Genomic DNA, 17,503 nt, shown 5'->3' on the forward strand with positions numbered 1-17,503 from the left:
TGAAGAGAGGCACAAACTGATTCATCAGCACCACTTCCAATGTTTTTGTTTTGCCTTGGATCTCCTTACCTAGTTCCAGGCCTGATTTGCTTGTGAGATCTGACAGGAACATAAACAGAGGTAGGATAGCTGGAATCTGAGACTGATATGACTGTTTTAACATTTGTTTTGCCAACTATTGTATGATTGATGTGCCCAGCCAGTGAATGTATCTTCTCCATCCTCATGCATAAACCTGTCATATTCGGCTATTGCATTGTTGGGCCAAAATAATAATTAAAAATGGTTGGCTTTTCCCACCCAAATTTGTGCATATATTTAAACCCCAGGATACTCAGCCCACCACTGATTTCTCTCCCCTCCATCCTATCTCTTCTTTGCGTTATGTATAAGAGAAATTGCATAGAGTGTGTTTATTGTGCAGCATGTGGCAGCAATAAGCCAAATGCCCAAATCATAAAAATGAATGTAAAACTTGTGTGGTCTGGATTTCAACAAGTAGTTAAGGATCAGGATTTACTGTGAGATGTTCATCCCAGAAATCATGTTTTAAAGCAGGCCTGCACAACATGCGGCCCATGTGGGCTCACTGTACGGCCCATGGGCAAGCGGTGGGGTGGGGCCCCACCTCACAGTCCCCCGCATGCGCACCGTGCTCCAACCGCCCTAATGGCCAGAACCGCACGTGTCTCCGTCTCCCGCTCCCCCTGCTTGGCGTACAGCGGGTGCGTCACTTCCGGGGCCTGCTGAGATGGGAAGCGCTGGGCACGAGGCAGAGCCAGTAAGTGCCGAGTGAGGGGAGGGGCGCCCAGCCTGGGCTTGAGCCGCAGCTCAGGGGAGCGGGAGGGGAACTGGGCCGAGACCCCCCCCCCCCAACCCTCCACCTTCGGTCGGGGGTGAGGTGGCTACTGTGCTGGTTGGTCCCAGGGTGGTCTCCGTAGTGATCGCGGGGTGTGGGGTGGGTTTGAACTGTCTGTGGGCAGCCAGGAAATCCCCAGAGGAGACATCTGTGCATCTCTGTGTGTGTGTTGCACCTGCCCTGCCCGGACTGCTTCCCCTTTCCCTGGTCAAGGGACCTTCCCCCTCCCCGGCCCCTATCACACTGAACTCCCCCCCTCCCCCCCGGGCTCCCTGCGGCCCCTGTTTGTGTGTTGGACAGTCACATCCAATCCCTTCACTCTGCCCCCCTTTCCCCTCCCCTTAGTTCATAGCCCCAGAAAATCCCTTCAAACTGTCTCCCTCTTCCCCTTCTCTTATTTCATGAGGGAATCACAAGCCGAGCTGGCAGGTGGGCAGTGGCGGTGAGGCTTTATACGTCGTGGGGGGGGGGAGAGAAGGCGAGTGTCAAGTCGGTGGCTGGAGGGGGGCATCCATTTTCAGTATTTTAATTTTTGGTACTGCAGTGTTCGGTAATATAGTGACCCCTGGGGGGTTGAAGAGGGGTGTGATGGTGGGGCCGAATGGGGAGGGGGTGGGTCCTATTTTACTGCTGTGATCTGGTCACCCTATGCGTGCCGTTTCTCTCTCCGCCCCCCAACCTTCCTTTTCAGCCCACAGCTGTTTCAGTGGGGCGGTGCTGAGGAAGTAGGGTTTCTTTATGCGGGATGGGCGGTGCTGGTGGGGGGGTTGTTTCCACGGGGCCGAGCAGCGCTGGGGCAGAATGTGTTTTGAGGGGGCGGGGGGCGCTGGGGGAGTGTTTTGGCGGGGCTGGGCAGCACTAGGGGGGCGTGTTTTGGCGGGACCAGGGGGTTTCGGCCCTCAGCTGTTTTCTTTGGAGTAATATGGCCCTCGCCGCTTTATGAGTTGTGCAGGCCTGTTTTAAAGAATTATTCCTGTGTGAGAAATTCCTGTGTAGTGATTTGAATACTTACACAGTATTTTTTCAGTAGTTTTCAGCTTAAACATTTGTTTTACTTACATTTTTTTTACTATGTGCTCATTTAAGTTATTTTTTCAATGATTTTTCATCTTTTATTCTATTATGATTACCTATAGCTAAACTGACAAATAGACTAATTGAGAACATACTACTAAAAAGTACTCATTACAATTGGGCAAGTATAGATAGAAAAGTGACTCACTGAATTAAACACTGAGTTCTCTGCAAATTCATTATATAGTTGCAACCAGCTATAGGCCTACACGATTAATTCATTCCAAAACAGGGACTGTTCCATGTATTTCATATAGTGTAAAGAAATGTTGCAAGCCTCAGATGAGAATGAAGCTCAACATTCAGTCTTCAGCCATTTGTAAAGAATCATCCTCCCTTCATCCCACTTTCTATATCAATGAACTCAAGCAAACAGGGAGAAAAACAAACAGATTTGCAGCATGGTATATTATAAGATATACAACAAAACCATGGCAATGCCATAATCTGTTTCTCTTTCACAGGGTGATAAGGTAAAATTTTTAAACAGTTATAGATACTTCATTAAATATATTGTTTAGCAACAGCGGCTCCCCAACAGCAAATTGTCTTCAGATGTGTTATAACAATTGGATACTTTACTGCTCCCTTTGAAGTTAATGGCAAGAATCCCACTGGCTTCATCGGGGACCAAGATCATTCCCCCTGACACATTCGGTAATTTCACCTTGCATTTTAAAGTAATTTAGACATGCCAGTGCAATATGTTTATAGTTACAGCACTTCTCTTAGGATATCCTCAGATGTTAGCTGGGCACTATTGTACTGATCTCTCCCGCTCGTGGTAAAAAAACTGACTGCATTTCAGTAGTGGTGAAATGTTGCCCAGGCACGTGCTTAAATTTTGTTCTCTCTTGTGCAAAGTTGAAGTCAACCAGTACATCCAAAAGAAGAGTTTGATCTCACATACATATACAGTAGCTTTTTCTTCTGCATAAGTGTCTTGGAGCCTGAAAATAACAGCGATGTTACTAAAGTGTCTTCATGAATGGTAGCATGATAGCAGCCTTCATTGCACCTCGCCTGGTATTTCATGCATGTGCTATGGGTACAAATCAGATGGGTTAGGCACCCAAGATGCTTAAGTGGTGCCCAGTAGGTTTAAATCCCACTTGAAATAATTATTTTCTCCCTTTGTTTTCTCCTCTCTTTTGAGAAGGGTTATCCCGTGCAAAATTGTGTTTAGGGAGCATGAGGACAACCCACCCCCTACATAGGGAACATTAGGTTCCCCCCATCTGTCCATGGGGGATCTCTCTACTGATACCCATACTTAGGAGAAAACCTACTGCAATACTGCCCTGTATTGGCATGGGGTAGGACATCTAAGGTTAGGGGGCATAAGTATGGGTGGAGTGTCTCTCTGTCACTCTAACACTTAGGACCTGATTCTCATTTACACTAAGGCCACTTTACAGGAAGGTGTTAAAATGGGTGTAACATGGACCCACATTAAGGCATAGTTACACTGCTAGTGTGGTGTAAAGTGGCCTTAATGTAAATGAGAATCAGGACCCCAGTACAGACAAGTGCGGAGGCAGTGTATGGGGCATCAATTATCGGACATGTCTACACTGCAGCTGGGAGTCAGCCTCCTGGCCCAGATAGACAGACTGATACTAGCAAGGCTCAAGCTAGCATGGTACAATTAGTCTTGTGGATGTTATGACTCAGGCTGTCAAACCTAGGGGGCTCAGGTGGGCACACAATGTCCATACAGCTATTTTTAGCACACTAGCTCCAGCTGCAGTATAGACATACAGGGAGTATAGGAGCATGAGGTGATTGTGGTAGGATCTTCCAGGCTGCTTATGACTATATCCAATAGCACATGTGGGGTTCTCAGACGGCAGAAGTAGTCAGTATTGCTCTCACAGTCACATCCATGAAAACACTTGCAGGCTTATTACAATTGTTTCCAAAGCAATGTTACTCATTTATATAGACGTGCTACTGTAATAGAAAGTGAAACATGCATCCGCCACCATGTAGATTTTCTGAACTTTTCAGAGTAATCCTACTCCAAAGTAACATTTCTATGTAATTATATAGTCAATTAAATTAAAGCCACCTTAACAGCTGAAGTCTCCATAATTGTTTGATGTTAGGAAAAATAAACAAGTTCCCAGTGAATAATGAGGCAACATCTGTTCTCTCTCACTCTCCCGCCCTTTCCTTTGGTAACTGACTGGAAGGTTTCATTTGGGTCTGCTCAGACATCATTGGGCCAATTTCATCCCTGATGTAGTTGGAGTTGCACAGGATATTAGCCTGGCCCTATTTTTCTTAAATCAAAACTTCAGTCCACCAGTAGCAATGATGGTAGAATGAAACCACTTTAGAATATTATGAAAAACATCTCCAAGCCCCTTCTTAATCAGTATAAAACACCTTTCCTAATAAATGTGATTTTTAAAATAATCATATTTGACTGAGGTACATTTGACCCCAAATCCTGGATCCAAATGCAACTAATTTTGGGGTGCTGGTCTTAATCCCAACCCAGACTTTTTCTTCATGGTCTGAACCAAAACCCTAAACTTTGTTGAATTCAAAATCTGGATCCAAATCAGAATTTTTCACCTGGACCCCATCTCCAGTTAAAATAAAATATAAGTTGATTTGGAAGGGGCAATACGGTTCAGATAAAAAAGTGAATGAGCCTTCACTCCAAATATGAACCAGTCCCAATAGATAAGTGGTTTAAAAGTACAGTTAACTGACTTTTTATTCAAGACAAACCAATCAAAGAAGCAAACATTTTCCATGAGAGAGATAAAGTAGGTGAGGTAATATCTTTTACTGGAGCAAATTCTGTTGGTGGAAGATACAAGCTTTCAAGCCACACAGATCTCTTCCTCAGCTCTGTGTAGCTCAACAGCTTGTACTTTCCACCAACAGAAGTTGTTCTAACAATATATATTACCTTACCTACCTTGTCTCTCTCATATCCTGGGACCAACTGGCTACAACAACACTTCAAAGGAAGCTCAATGACCTGTGTTATATAGGAGGTCAGACTAGATGAACAGAATAATCCTCCCAAGTCTTGTAATCTATAAATGGTTTCATACTTTTGTAAAGCACAGGCCCAAAGTCTTGTATTATTTTTTTAAAGTTGATATTCAATGCTAGGAAATGGAAGTTTTTTATACTTATTGATCTTATTTTCTGCTGCCAGGGATGAGAAGGGACAAAAGCTGCAATTAAACTCAACTGTTCTATAAAGTGAAAGAAAAAATCTGTACAGCTGTTTTCACAGGCTGCTTCAGGTCCTTGAAAAAGTTATTTACACTCTTGGTCTCACAACTATGTTAAATCCTCAAAATAACTGTCTTAGCTGTCTACTTTAATTCTTGTAATCAAAATTACTTAAAAGTCTCACTGGTAGAATAAACAATTCTTCAAGGAATTTACATATTCCCCACCATGAGGAAATTCATTTGGCCGTACAGAACATAAGACATCAACACTTTTCAATCACATGCTAATTAAACTGCACTGTATGTTTTTCAGAGTAAATGTAAACAGAACTCTTTAAAACAGCAGCCCACTTCCAAACAGAGCAAAGTGTGTCTCACTCAAAGAGTGGCTGCATTTTAGTTCTATGATCTAGAATGATCGTTTTTAAAGGACATGGCTAACCAGCCACTATTGCATTATGGAAATCTATGAACAATAGTCTGCTTAAAAAACAGTTCTGCTTATAACTCATCCTTTTTTTCTTCTTATGTATTTTATGACTTAAATACAAGAACTTTGGTTAGTAATTGAGTCCATGTAGAAGTGTTGTTTCGTCCAGTGTCATAATCTTCTGTTTGTGTTTGAGATAGTCTCTTTTACTTATCAGGTGTTTAAAAGGCTCATCTTTCATCCTTGCTGTCTCTCTACCATCCTCATCTTTCCAGATAGTGTGTGGGTTAATACAATGCTCTGTAAGAGCTTTCTGTTTACTCCCATAAAGAGCTGATTTGCCATGCATCTAGTCAAGGGACTTGATTTTAAGTTGATTCTGCAGTTCCTGTTACCTTGTTTTAATCACATAGCTTTACAAAAGTTAAGTCCAAACTTGGCCTGAAAAAACCCTGCATTCTTCCTGTAGTTCAGTACTGGCCTTTGGCTTGGCTTTGTGTCTGTGAATGAAGATGATCCTTTGGCATAGCTTCCTTGTGTTCACATCAGCTTTATATCTCTCTGTATACATTTTCCTTTTTTCATATTTGTGCAGTCAGCTCCAATGGCTTGGCTTCTATTTTTGGCTCATGGAGAATAGCCAGCCCCTTGGCTTGGCTGTGTTGTTGCTTTATCGGCCGGCTTGCCCAAATCTACTTAGAAATGCCCATGGGCACCAGACTTGGAAAAAAAATAATTCCAAGCTTTTCATTTACAAATTGGCATTGTTTCCATAATCATACTTTTGCTGCCTCCTTTTTCATTTACTCTGTTCCCTTGTGGAGCCTCTGACCACATATTGGAAGAGTCTTCCATTACACAACAAGTAACCCGTCGTGATAAGTACTGATTGCATGTTATTTACCTAGAAGGGACATTACACAACTTTCTCCATAAATAACTTGAAAATCAAGCATAAGTAGGGTATAATGTTCCATAACTAAGGCCCTTTGCTGTACTACGGGAACACTGACAAAGACAGAGTCACTGCAAACAGGGGCTGGATGCACAAAAGGAGTTAGGTGCATAAACCCCTGTTTTTGGAACTGCAAGTGGGTTTCCACTTCCAGCCCTAGAAGTCTTTTCTGGCAATTAAACAACACACACTCCACCAGGCTACCTCCATGAAGTGTCTTCGTTATTACTTCTTGATTTACATTCCAGGTACAACACAATGTAGTAACAGGTAGAAAGGGCACCCTTCCAGTTCCCTGGCGCAGCCTTTTATAATGCTTGCTTTCTTCTCTGAGCTATCCAGCTGGTTAGCTAATTACCTCATTAGCTCACCAGACTCCCCACAAGTGCAAGTGATCCCCACTAACCTTCCAAACCCAATCAGATACTATCTCCCTCTTACTCTAATTACATCCAGTGCCCTGCAGCTTCTACGTGACCAGGCTATTGGCTCCCAAAAGGCACTCTATAGGGGGACTACAATTCTGGAAAGAACAAGATTGTACCAAATGGCTGAGGATATCTCTGGATTCTCTATAATAGTAAGTACCTGTATCCCCAAACCCCATTTCAGATTACACTAGCTGAATGCTGTACTGTGCTATGAATACTACTTCTCACTCAAGAAAAAAGTGTCAAAGTGCAGATGAACATGTTTACCTGCTTTTGTTACCTTCCTCCTCAGGTATGGTTATCAGAAGGCCTTTCTCCTCAAGTGAAAAAACAAATCAACAGATTGCCCAGTCCTCCAGCACTCCTCTCTGCAAGGGAGAGATAGATTAGTGGAGGAGAATAGCATTTGGGGAACACCCTTGTTAAAACATTGGAATGTTCTGGATATCTGGAAGGAGAAACAACCTGTGCTCTGGCCTGCATTAGCAACAAGAAGCATTGCACTGTGATCTCAACTTCAGTGGAGTTTTTCACCTAGCAGAGAAATTGGTCCAGGATCTTCATTGTTTTGTTTCCCTCTGAACCATATTTCAACAATGCTAACATTATCCTTATGACAGTAAGAGAATTTAGTGTGGAATGTGTGTGTGGGTGTAATGCCGACAGACCCTGGTTGTCAGTGAGCAGGATCGAACCGGGGACATCTGCAGCTTAAAACATGAACCTCTACCGCATGAGCTAAAAGCCAGCTGTCCATTAGCTAAGGCTGTAGCCCAGACTCATTTTATCTCTCTCGTTAAGTGGTCTTGGTGCAATAGAACACCACATTCAGAAGGTGTGTGGGTTAGATGAGGAGAAATAAAATCACATTATTCAAGAGCCTTTATCAGATGCCAGTGATTCCAGAGCAGGGGGGGAAACCATTAAAAAAGCTACATTATGAATCAAATTAAAGAGCAATGCTCCTAAGAAGATCTAGCTCATTGATTCTCTCAAGAAAAATATCCCATCTCTGAGGAGTTGATCCAAAACACGTCAAAATCAATAAAAATACTTGCATAGACTTCAGAGAACGATGGAGCAGGCCCTGAGTCACAGGCTCACCAGTGGCTCAGAACTCAATGAGTTGCCAGAACAAGTGAGCTGCCTAACCACATGAAACCAAAACTCTGCTTCATCTAGTACAGATTAAACCAAATCATAACTCTTACAATAAAGGAACCTTCTGCTAGTATTTAAGTTACCCTGTATCCCTTACCATGCATTTATATAATGACTAGCCTGAGCAGGTGATACAGAGTAGAACATTCAGCATATGGCTGTAACTTTATCAGTCTCTTGGAAACAGAAAATAAGCTATAAACAGCTGATCACAATGGCAACAATGGAAGACAAAAACAATACCCTGTTCACTTTGAACTAAATTTTCAATCTCTCTCAAGTTCAATAAGGTAACTATACTCCTTTTTCCACCACATCAGGCTTCTTAGCAGTAATAAAAGCACTGATCTTATCTGACATTTTAAAGTCTTGGCATGACCTCCATAGACCATCTTCATCCTGGCGGGGTACAAAACCACAAGCATTGTGCACTGCATGTAAAAGTTCTCAGCATCAGTGTCATTACATAGAGCTTGGAAAAATATTCCCTAATCTTTTCAGTACCCTTTAATTTAGTCTACATGGAAAAACACAGATAAATTTCCTAATATTGATTATTGGGGGGAAGATCAGTCATTTTTTACAGCTGTCAGTTTATAGAAAAACAATTAGAAGGTGTTTAAAAATTACTGTCATCAGGTTGCTTGTACCTAAAGTTTTAGTTTAAGGATAATCTGTTGGCTGCAACTATTTCCAAGAGGACCAGTTGGTCTCAAGATTTTCTTCAAGTATTTTTCAAAAACAGAAACTAAATGTTCTGTTTAAGATAACCAGCAATCCATGCAGTGGCTGCCTACTCTAAAACCAAACCATAGAAATCCCACATGGTTCTATGTTCCTTTATCAGGTCTGGCTTGATCATAGGCTGTAGTGACTCATAGTTTGGTAATCATAATGTACGATAGCACAAAAAATTATAGGTTCCATTAGTCTTTTTTTTATCTAGAGCTATTTATTAATCCTTCTTGGCTCAGAACCAAGAGAAATTCTATGGCCCATCTTATCCAGGAGGATAGACTAGATAATTGTAGTAATCCCTTCTAGCCTTAATATCTATGAATCTACTTTCTGAAAAATCTTAATACCCGAAAAATATAAAAAATTGTTTAATTGTCTGTGATCATTAAGTCAACCAAAACCAAACAAAAGCTTAGAGCATCAATAAGCTTGGAGTAAGAATGGTCATATATTTTGCTTTGATAATGCATGTGAAAATGTAAAATGAAGATCAGTGTGAAGTTAAAGACACAACCTTAGATATAGGCATCGCTAGAGGCTTCTACACATTGTTCTAAAAAAGTAGAACCTATAGTAGAACCTATATAATATAAGCAACTATAACAAATTAACTGGGTGTGATCACCCACAAGCTAGAATTTCACTACAGAATAAGCAATATATGCACAAGTTGGCCGGATGGCCAATCGGATGAATAATAGTTGAATGACATGGATATGAAAGACAAACACAGCTGGTAGCTGATTGCACTCTATATATTTAAACCCTTTTATGTGGTGAATTGTGATAACTTAAGGCAATTTTTTCTTACTTGGGATATTTCCTTTTGACTGAAGCCAGATAACTACGCAGGACGTTTGTGGCTTTTTGTTATAGTTCTTGCATTCCTTACTTCCATTATGGGGTCTTTCAACACTATTCCCTTTTTAACTTCAGTGAGCAAAGAATGTACTATATGGTGGTGAAAGTCATGTGCTTGTTCCTATGAATAAGTCTACATGTTATTAATTTGTGTCCAGTTTCTTTTATTATCTTATGTTGTGGATGCAAACTAGATAATCTGTAGATTCCAATTGTACAGAGGAATTCCACCTTCGGGGGGCAATGATGGGGTACCAAGAATTTATCAAAGCAGGTACAATACTGAATTGTCCAAAATAATTTGTCTTTTTTTTTTTTGTTAATGAGTAGAACTATAGATTTGCATGTAGGAAAACCTACCCCACTCCATTCTAAGGTCTGATATTTCCCCCCACTGCTTCTTGTATTTCTGCCATTGTAGGCTGTCACTATAGGGCTTACATTCTCATGAGGCAGTGCTACCATGTAAATCAGCTGGTCAGTACTCAGGAATGGTGCAAATAAATGATACAAATCCTGGAAGATCCTAGTGTAGGATCAGCATTATGGACTTTCATAATATAAAGCATATGATGTTATATGTTCCTATTAACATGGACCTCCAGAATGAGGAAAAGGTAGAGAATCTACAGACCAGAATCCTTCACTTACAAAATTCACATCTGGAATCTACATTAAATAATCTTCAGCATATAACATTTCTTTTCCATCAGCCTTCTCTAGAAAGAAACACAGGTGTCTTTGAATTTATTTAGACTTTATTCTTCACTTGCCTTACCTGGCAGTGGAGCTATATAAGACTTCATGAAGCCAGGCACATGTGCCACATAGCTTCTGCATGGAGCTGAAATCCATGAAGCAGATGTACAAATAAGGACATAAGTAGATCCATGTTGTTATATTCCATTTTTGTTGAAAACAGAAAGAAAATACATCATTATTTTCCAAACACAAGAAGATAAAACCGGTTCATTTGTAAGATGGTATGAGTTTATTCCACATAATACCATCAGCAGATAAAAATTGTCAGTTGTGTTCGGTTAACTTTTTTCTTCTTTCTTTGTAATGACTTCACTTAAAAATATCTGTACAATTATTTTCCTTCTAAACATTCACTTATGTAAACAATGAGTTCATGAACTGGTGTAACTAGTTTATTCAGTGTGATATGCTGTAACTGACAACTAGATGAGGAAAGGGCCTTTGAAGACAGTTACAGGTTTCAAAATAAGGGTGTCAGATACTAATTTAGCTCCAACCCCTTAAGATTTTAGAAGCTATGCCACTGATTGACATACTGGGACTTCTTAATGCCCTATTTTGATGAACTTTGCAATAAAACCTTTACAAAGAGATATGCTGTCTCTAAGCAGACACCGTGAGTAAAATTAGTCTTTGATATAAATCCATTGTTTTGAAAAGAGTTACACCTAAGATTAATTTGGTCCAGAATCCCAGAAAGGCAGGTCTTCTCTTTGTACCTTTCTGGCAAGAAAACTGCAGTCCAACATGAAACTTTTTCCTTGGTCACACTGATCCTTGACACATGAGCTGTTTCTTCGGGACTCAATATTATCATTCTCCTGCCTTTTGTTCTCCAAAGAAACCTACATCCTGCAAGCCACAATCACTGCCAAGTCATTGTTAATGTCCAAATGAAAATTCTCTTTGATCCCAAGTGTTGAACAGTTGAGTGTCTTTCTTATTGGTATTATTAGAGCTGAGAATCTGGAGGCAATATATACAACTATACACCAATAATTAATGATTCCAGAATCCTGGTTTCTTTTTGCCTTTGGTAGTTTACAGCTCATTCTACCAAGCCAATCAATATATCAATTTAATCTATCTGTCCATTGCTATAGTTTTGAGCACCTCTTGAGTAAAAAACGATAGCAATGACATTTCTCTCTTCCTTCGTTCTCAGGCAAAGATGGACTTGGGCTTTTGTATTCTATATCAACAGAATTTTGCAGTCTACTTTAATGGGTCAAATGGTTTGTTGGTATCGACTAGTTGTCAGCACCATATATACTTATGCCTTAATACTGAAGTATTGAGAAGGTATTGAAGCAGACCTTTTGACCCATTAAAATAACCTGCAAAATTCTGTTGGAATAGAATACACAAGCCCAAAGAAAGAGAGAAATGTCATTTCTATGACTTTTATATATACCTTTATGTTACTTATTCATTTATTTTATTGCATAGTCTACTATATTTCTAAGTGAAAAGTCATTGGCTAAGACTTTCAAAGGAACTTGGGCTCCAGTGTCACAGAGGCTCTTTTGGAATTTTTTCCCCAATATTCATGAACAATTACCTCAGAGGTATATCTGGTGTACCACACTGTTGTACTATTCTTAGAATACTGTGAAATCCCAGATGCTGTGCTGTACTAAAGGCACACTGTACTAAATGCACATAAATGTCCTATTAATGGCAACCACCATATTTCAGCATCAGTGCCAGTATTATTCCTACTGAGTAATAATTATTATTATTTTATTAGTCTCCCTGGTTTCTGAGTAGTTCTTCGATAGCCAGAACATTGCAAATTTAGCTCTGAACCTTCTGAATTCAACTGATTTCTCCTGTGTTTATATACACTTTTTTTCAAGAAATTCATAATTAGGCTACTTTTTATGTTGCAAGTCAACTTTTCAACTTCTTGGTCACCTATATTAACTTTTCTTTCCATTCTTTTTTTTCCTGGTAAATTGTCTTGTTTCACATGTGTGCTTTAAGGGACAAATTATGTAACCTCCTTACACATGTGGAGGACTCTATAGCAGTGCAAGTTATGTGGGTTTACTATGGATTAGCAGGATTTGGGGAAGCTGTGCAGGACTGTTTGCCCTGGCATATCATGTAACTCAGCTCCCTTCTGGGGTTCCTATTGTGATGTCACACATGAGGATTGTGGCAAGATCGAGGTAGGGCTAGGGACACTTTTGTGCATATCTTCTCCATTTCCCCTCCACCATCATGGAATAGGAAACACTAAGGCCACAAATGTTTGAGTCATGTTGAGGTATATACCTTCCGGTGACTGCTGAATGCTCTCTATTAAATGATTTGATGGTCTCAGTCCAGTTCCTTGTCATTTCAGATTTTCATCAGAAAACCACCCTCACCTCAAACCTGAGAAGTCAGGTTTAAGTTTCATTGGTTGATATGTGGAATGTTTAATGTTCTCTATGGCTTCAATTAAGGAGTGCACGTAAATGTGGACATAAAGTTAAAAATCTGCTTAAGTGTTTACCTAAAAAGGGAAGGATGTAAGCACATGCTTAGGCGTTTTTCTGAATTAGGGAAGAAGCTACTTTATTCCCCTGAGCTTTCAGCCTGTCAAATTTAATGCACATGAAATTCAAAAATCTTGCTGAATTCCTTAAACATAATGTATAAAAGAAAGAACTAAAGAGACTCAACTGAAGTTCTGGAAACATTGTTTAGCTGCATTCACTAGCAAACTGCAGTTGGGGAGCACAAACCAAGCTTAGATTCTAAACTAGTTTCATTTATGTTGCAACAGTTTTCATTATAGATCTGAATACAAAAAATAAGAGCAATACAAACAATATGCATGCATGCTAAAGGCTTTGTAAAAGATTGTTTCTTTAACAGGAGAGGTACCTCTTAACTTGAATTAACAAATGAATATCCTCCTGATTTGTCAGTGTCAATGGAAATCTGAGGGAGGAAGGATATTTAAAAAATAATAGAGAAATGGTGTATGTCTAGAAATCAGAGATACTGTATCCAGAAAAAAGAAAACCAGGACACAGGTGTGGTAGAAATGGACAATGTCTTTAAAAAGTCTTGCACGACCCATGCACTATGGTCCTGACTGGGAGCCCTTACTCACACTGATTACTTGAATTACTTGGCCCTTACTTAAGTATTCCTTCAGGGTAACAATGGGACTATGTGCATAAATAAGTGCTTACACAGTCTGAATATCCACCATGTTTCTGTGAATGTATAGTCTGTACATGATCAATTTCTGATTAATCCATAATTATGGCAAACCTTCTGTGTAAGGTTTATAGAGGTATCTTCTTGAAAGCAGAGTAAACACTGAACCTTTTGACTGAATGCTACTAAATGCCATGTAATTACTGCTACTTCCCTTGTGTGCTTTATTGGCTCCAGTTGCATAAAGGTGTCTTAAGTGACTTGTTTAGATTAGAAAATGATTATGTGATGTAACAGGCAGCAAAGGCAGTTCTTGGCCAGCTTGAGAAAACCACACACCTGTTTCAAAACAAAGTGAAGAGACAGGTGGAAGAACAGGTTTACTAGACTAAGTGGGTGGGGTCTTAAGCAAAACTTGCTTATATAAAAAGGAAATGAAAAAGCCTAAAAGAGGTGATTTAATCCTGCAGAAAATTAGCTTTCCTGTCTTTGATATTTTCTCCTTTAAGAGAAGATGTCAATAAGAACAAAAAAACCATAAAACCTCGTTATGTTATAGAGGTTGAAAGAGATGATGGAAATGTTTAATTAAATGCCAGCCAGGTAAGCTGAAACTTTTTTAATTCATGAGCTTTGCTTCTCTTCCAAAATCATCATTATCAGAGGTATAGCACCGATTTTGTATTCTTTCCTACTTAGAAGTGATGAATCACATCTAGGTCAGAGAATGCATTCGCTAGCAGTCTGGGCAAATGATAAACCTAACTCCCCCCAAAACACCTTTTCTATTGAGATCTGGACCATGTTCACTTTATGCAGGTATTGCACTTGAAAATTGCTTTTGGGCAGAGGATAAAAATAAGTGTACAATCTCCTTCTGATGGAACAACATTAACAAAGGTTTAAGGCCCGATTGTGTTCCCGTTAAATCAGTGAGAACTCTCATTGACTTCAGTGGGAGCAGGACCTGGCCCTTAATTACGACAATTTTAAATCACACCTTAAGGAGACTAGTTATTAAAGTAATGCCATTTGGTGGAATTGAAATTTGAGAGAATCAGATTTTTTCTAATAATCAGATTAAGCAAAAACAGATTACATTCTCCCCCTAACCTATCTGGAGATATGTCCAAAGCCCAACGACCTCATTCAAAGCATTAGTGCAGTCTGAAATGCCATCTTTTTTCAAATCTCCGCTTCACCTAGCCGAGTTTCAGAGCACTCCATTGATAGCCCTTCTCAGTGGGCAACAGCTGGATCTGTTGTCCATTCAAGTAATGTGGCTTTGATTGAGGGGGAGAGGAGGCATTGGCTATATGATTAAATTATGTAATGCATACTCAGCTACCATACTGATTGGACCTAGGGTAAAAACATTCCCCCAAGCCAGTGATGACTCATCAGGGTGCACAGTTAAGTCACCTCAGTTTCATAGCCAGCAGTACATGAGGGAGTGATGTGATCAGCATCATGTCTGGATGCCTTTATCTGATGAATCAGGTACCCGTTTTGTAACTGGGTGAAATAGCAGTGTCCTGTCAATGTAAGACCAAGCAAGACTCAAACTTATAACCTTCAGAGTTTTGTTAGATGCCTGAACCACACAGCCACCTAGCTGTAGTATTGAGGGTACATGTGATAAAGGATAATTATGGGACCAGCATGACTACAATGCCACTGGATGTAATAAATGATGAGTAATTCATAAATAATAGATTTGCTTGAAACTATTTCAGACAAATCTGAGTAAAATGTGATAACCTAATTAACTGTTTAGTTCCACTCGTGTTTTCTCCTGCAGCCATACCACTTTACATTGTTCTTACAAGCTAAGCAAAGTAGCGCCTGTTCACTATGTGGATGACAGAATTTTATAGAACAGCTCGTTTACTCTCCAGATTATGAGCATCCACGTCCTGCATGCAGGAAATGGCATATGTGGTAAAAGAGGGGTATTTCTCCTTCTTAGAAGGCACTGAGCCAATGTTCTGTCATTTTGTTAGCAAGCACTGAACTGTTGGAGATGCCATCTTTGGGATTAGTCATATTTTCCACGTCTTTACCACGACTCTTCATTAAAGATGTCATAGCACTCATTGCAAGCATAGGGGTGTTAATTAATCCTGATTACCTGTATTCTGGCCAAATTCTAACACAGGTATTTAAATTCTGTTTAGTGATTTCAATGGGATATTTTTCTCTGGCTTAAAACCCTTTTGTAGTATTGCAGTACTATTAAGAGTTAACAATTGCTGTAATTCACCTAGGTATTTGGTGCTTCTGTGGTGGATGAAGTGATTTATAGGGTCTGATTCACGACTGAATTTTGTATTATCACTCAAAAATATTTTAAATATTTAAATGCTTTTATACATAAAGATGATCCAGAGTGGTGATAGGAAATATTAACAAAGCTAAATGAAACACAGCAACATTTTTGGAAGGGGTATAAACCCTCATGCTTCAAAGTATAAACCAATCCGTAACTACTGAGAGTTCAATTCTCTCTTAACAGGCTATTCTAGGGAAGATGGTAGTGTTGCCTAGTGGGATTTCAGCTCTGCCACTGATCTGCTGGCCTCAGACAAACCACTTCCCTTAGTTTCCCTATGTGTAAAACGGGGATGATGATACTTTCCTCCTCTGTAAAACACTTTGGGAACTGCTGATGAAAAGCACTATGTAAGAGCTACGCATTATTATTATTATTATTACTTTCTCTTTCCTCTATGTCTTCTGGTGCTGGTCGAACAGAGGATACTGGTCTAGATGGACAATAACTCTGATACACTCTGGAAGTTCCTAAGTTGCACTTTTCAACATGCTATATGCCTTCTTTAATTATTCAAAATGAAATTAATCAGCCCACAAGGAAAATTGGCTAGAATTCTCTAGCACATGTTTTAAAAGCTAAAGAATAACCAATGATAAGATAGCTTATTTATGAGAATTAGGGAAGTTTCATTAAAAAACCCTTCCCAACCAGCTCTTAATAATTCAATAATAATAATACACTTTATGCTAGGTTTAAAGTCACAACATGTACAACATTCTTTATACAGAAACATTCAGCATCATAAATGTATATGACATTGTTCTGTATGCACTAACAGTGCACTGTGTCTCAAGAAAGGAAAGTGGAGTCTGATTGCCAAGAAAATATTTATCATAAAGAATAAGAATTAGTACAGTCAACTGAAATAGTTTTCCATTGGCATTTGCTCCTGAGTTTTCTCAGCTTGTCAGTTTACGGTAGCTGCAAAAGCTGTTCAATGAAAACATTGATAAATAGTTTATAGCAGACCTGCTTCTTGTACCTCCATGAAGCACTTGATGACACACACTGCTGTCTGAGATGAAAAAATAATTAAATAGCTAAACACTCATCATCTGGAAAACTTAAGGATACAACTTAAGGTAAAATGATTATTTTATGTTGAATGTCTCGCTCAGATTTAAAGGGCCAGCTACCAGGAGCAGGCTGAAAAAAGTGTGTATATAAAAAGATAAAATTTAAGAGGAGAGTTCAATAAGACAACCCGAGAGCAGATAATTCTCAGGGATGGTTGCCAAAATTTTCATGTTTCCAAGGGGTAGGAATCTGTCTGAGGCTTTAAAACTGGAGTCTCATGTGTTATGTATTTACACTAGTTATCTGTTTTGGTTGTTATAATGTTGATATCCCGTTCCTTTTTCACATTGATTGTCTTCTCTGCTGTAGATTAACCACTACACAATCCCAGTGCCCGTTATTTAAGGGAGCTGTTGATATGTTTTTTCCTTACTAACTTCCCTTTTAAAATTTATGGGACATACCAACTTGGTGCAACTTCATTAAAGTTACTGGAATTACACCAGGGGCGAGTCTGA

Source organism: Mauremys reevesii, linkage group 2, assembly GCF_016161935.1.
Source record: "Mauremys reevesii isolate NIE-2019 linkage group 2, ASM1616193v1, whole genome shotgun sequence".
NCBI lineage: Eukaryota > Metazoa > Chordata > Testudines > Geoemydidae > Mauremys > Mauremys reevesii.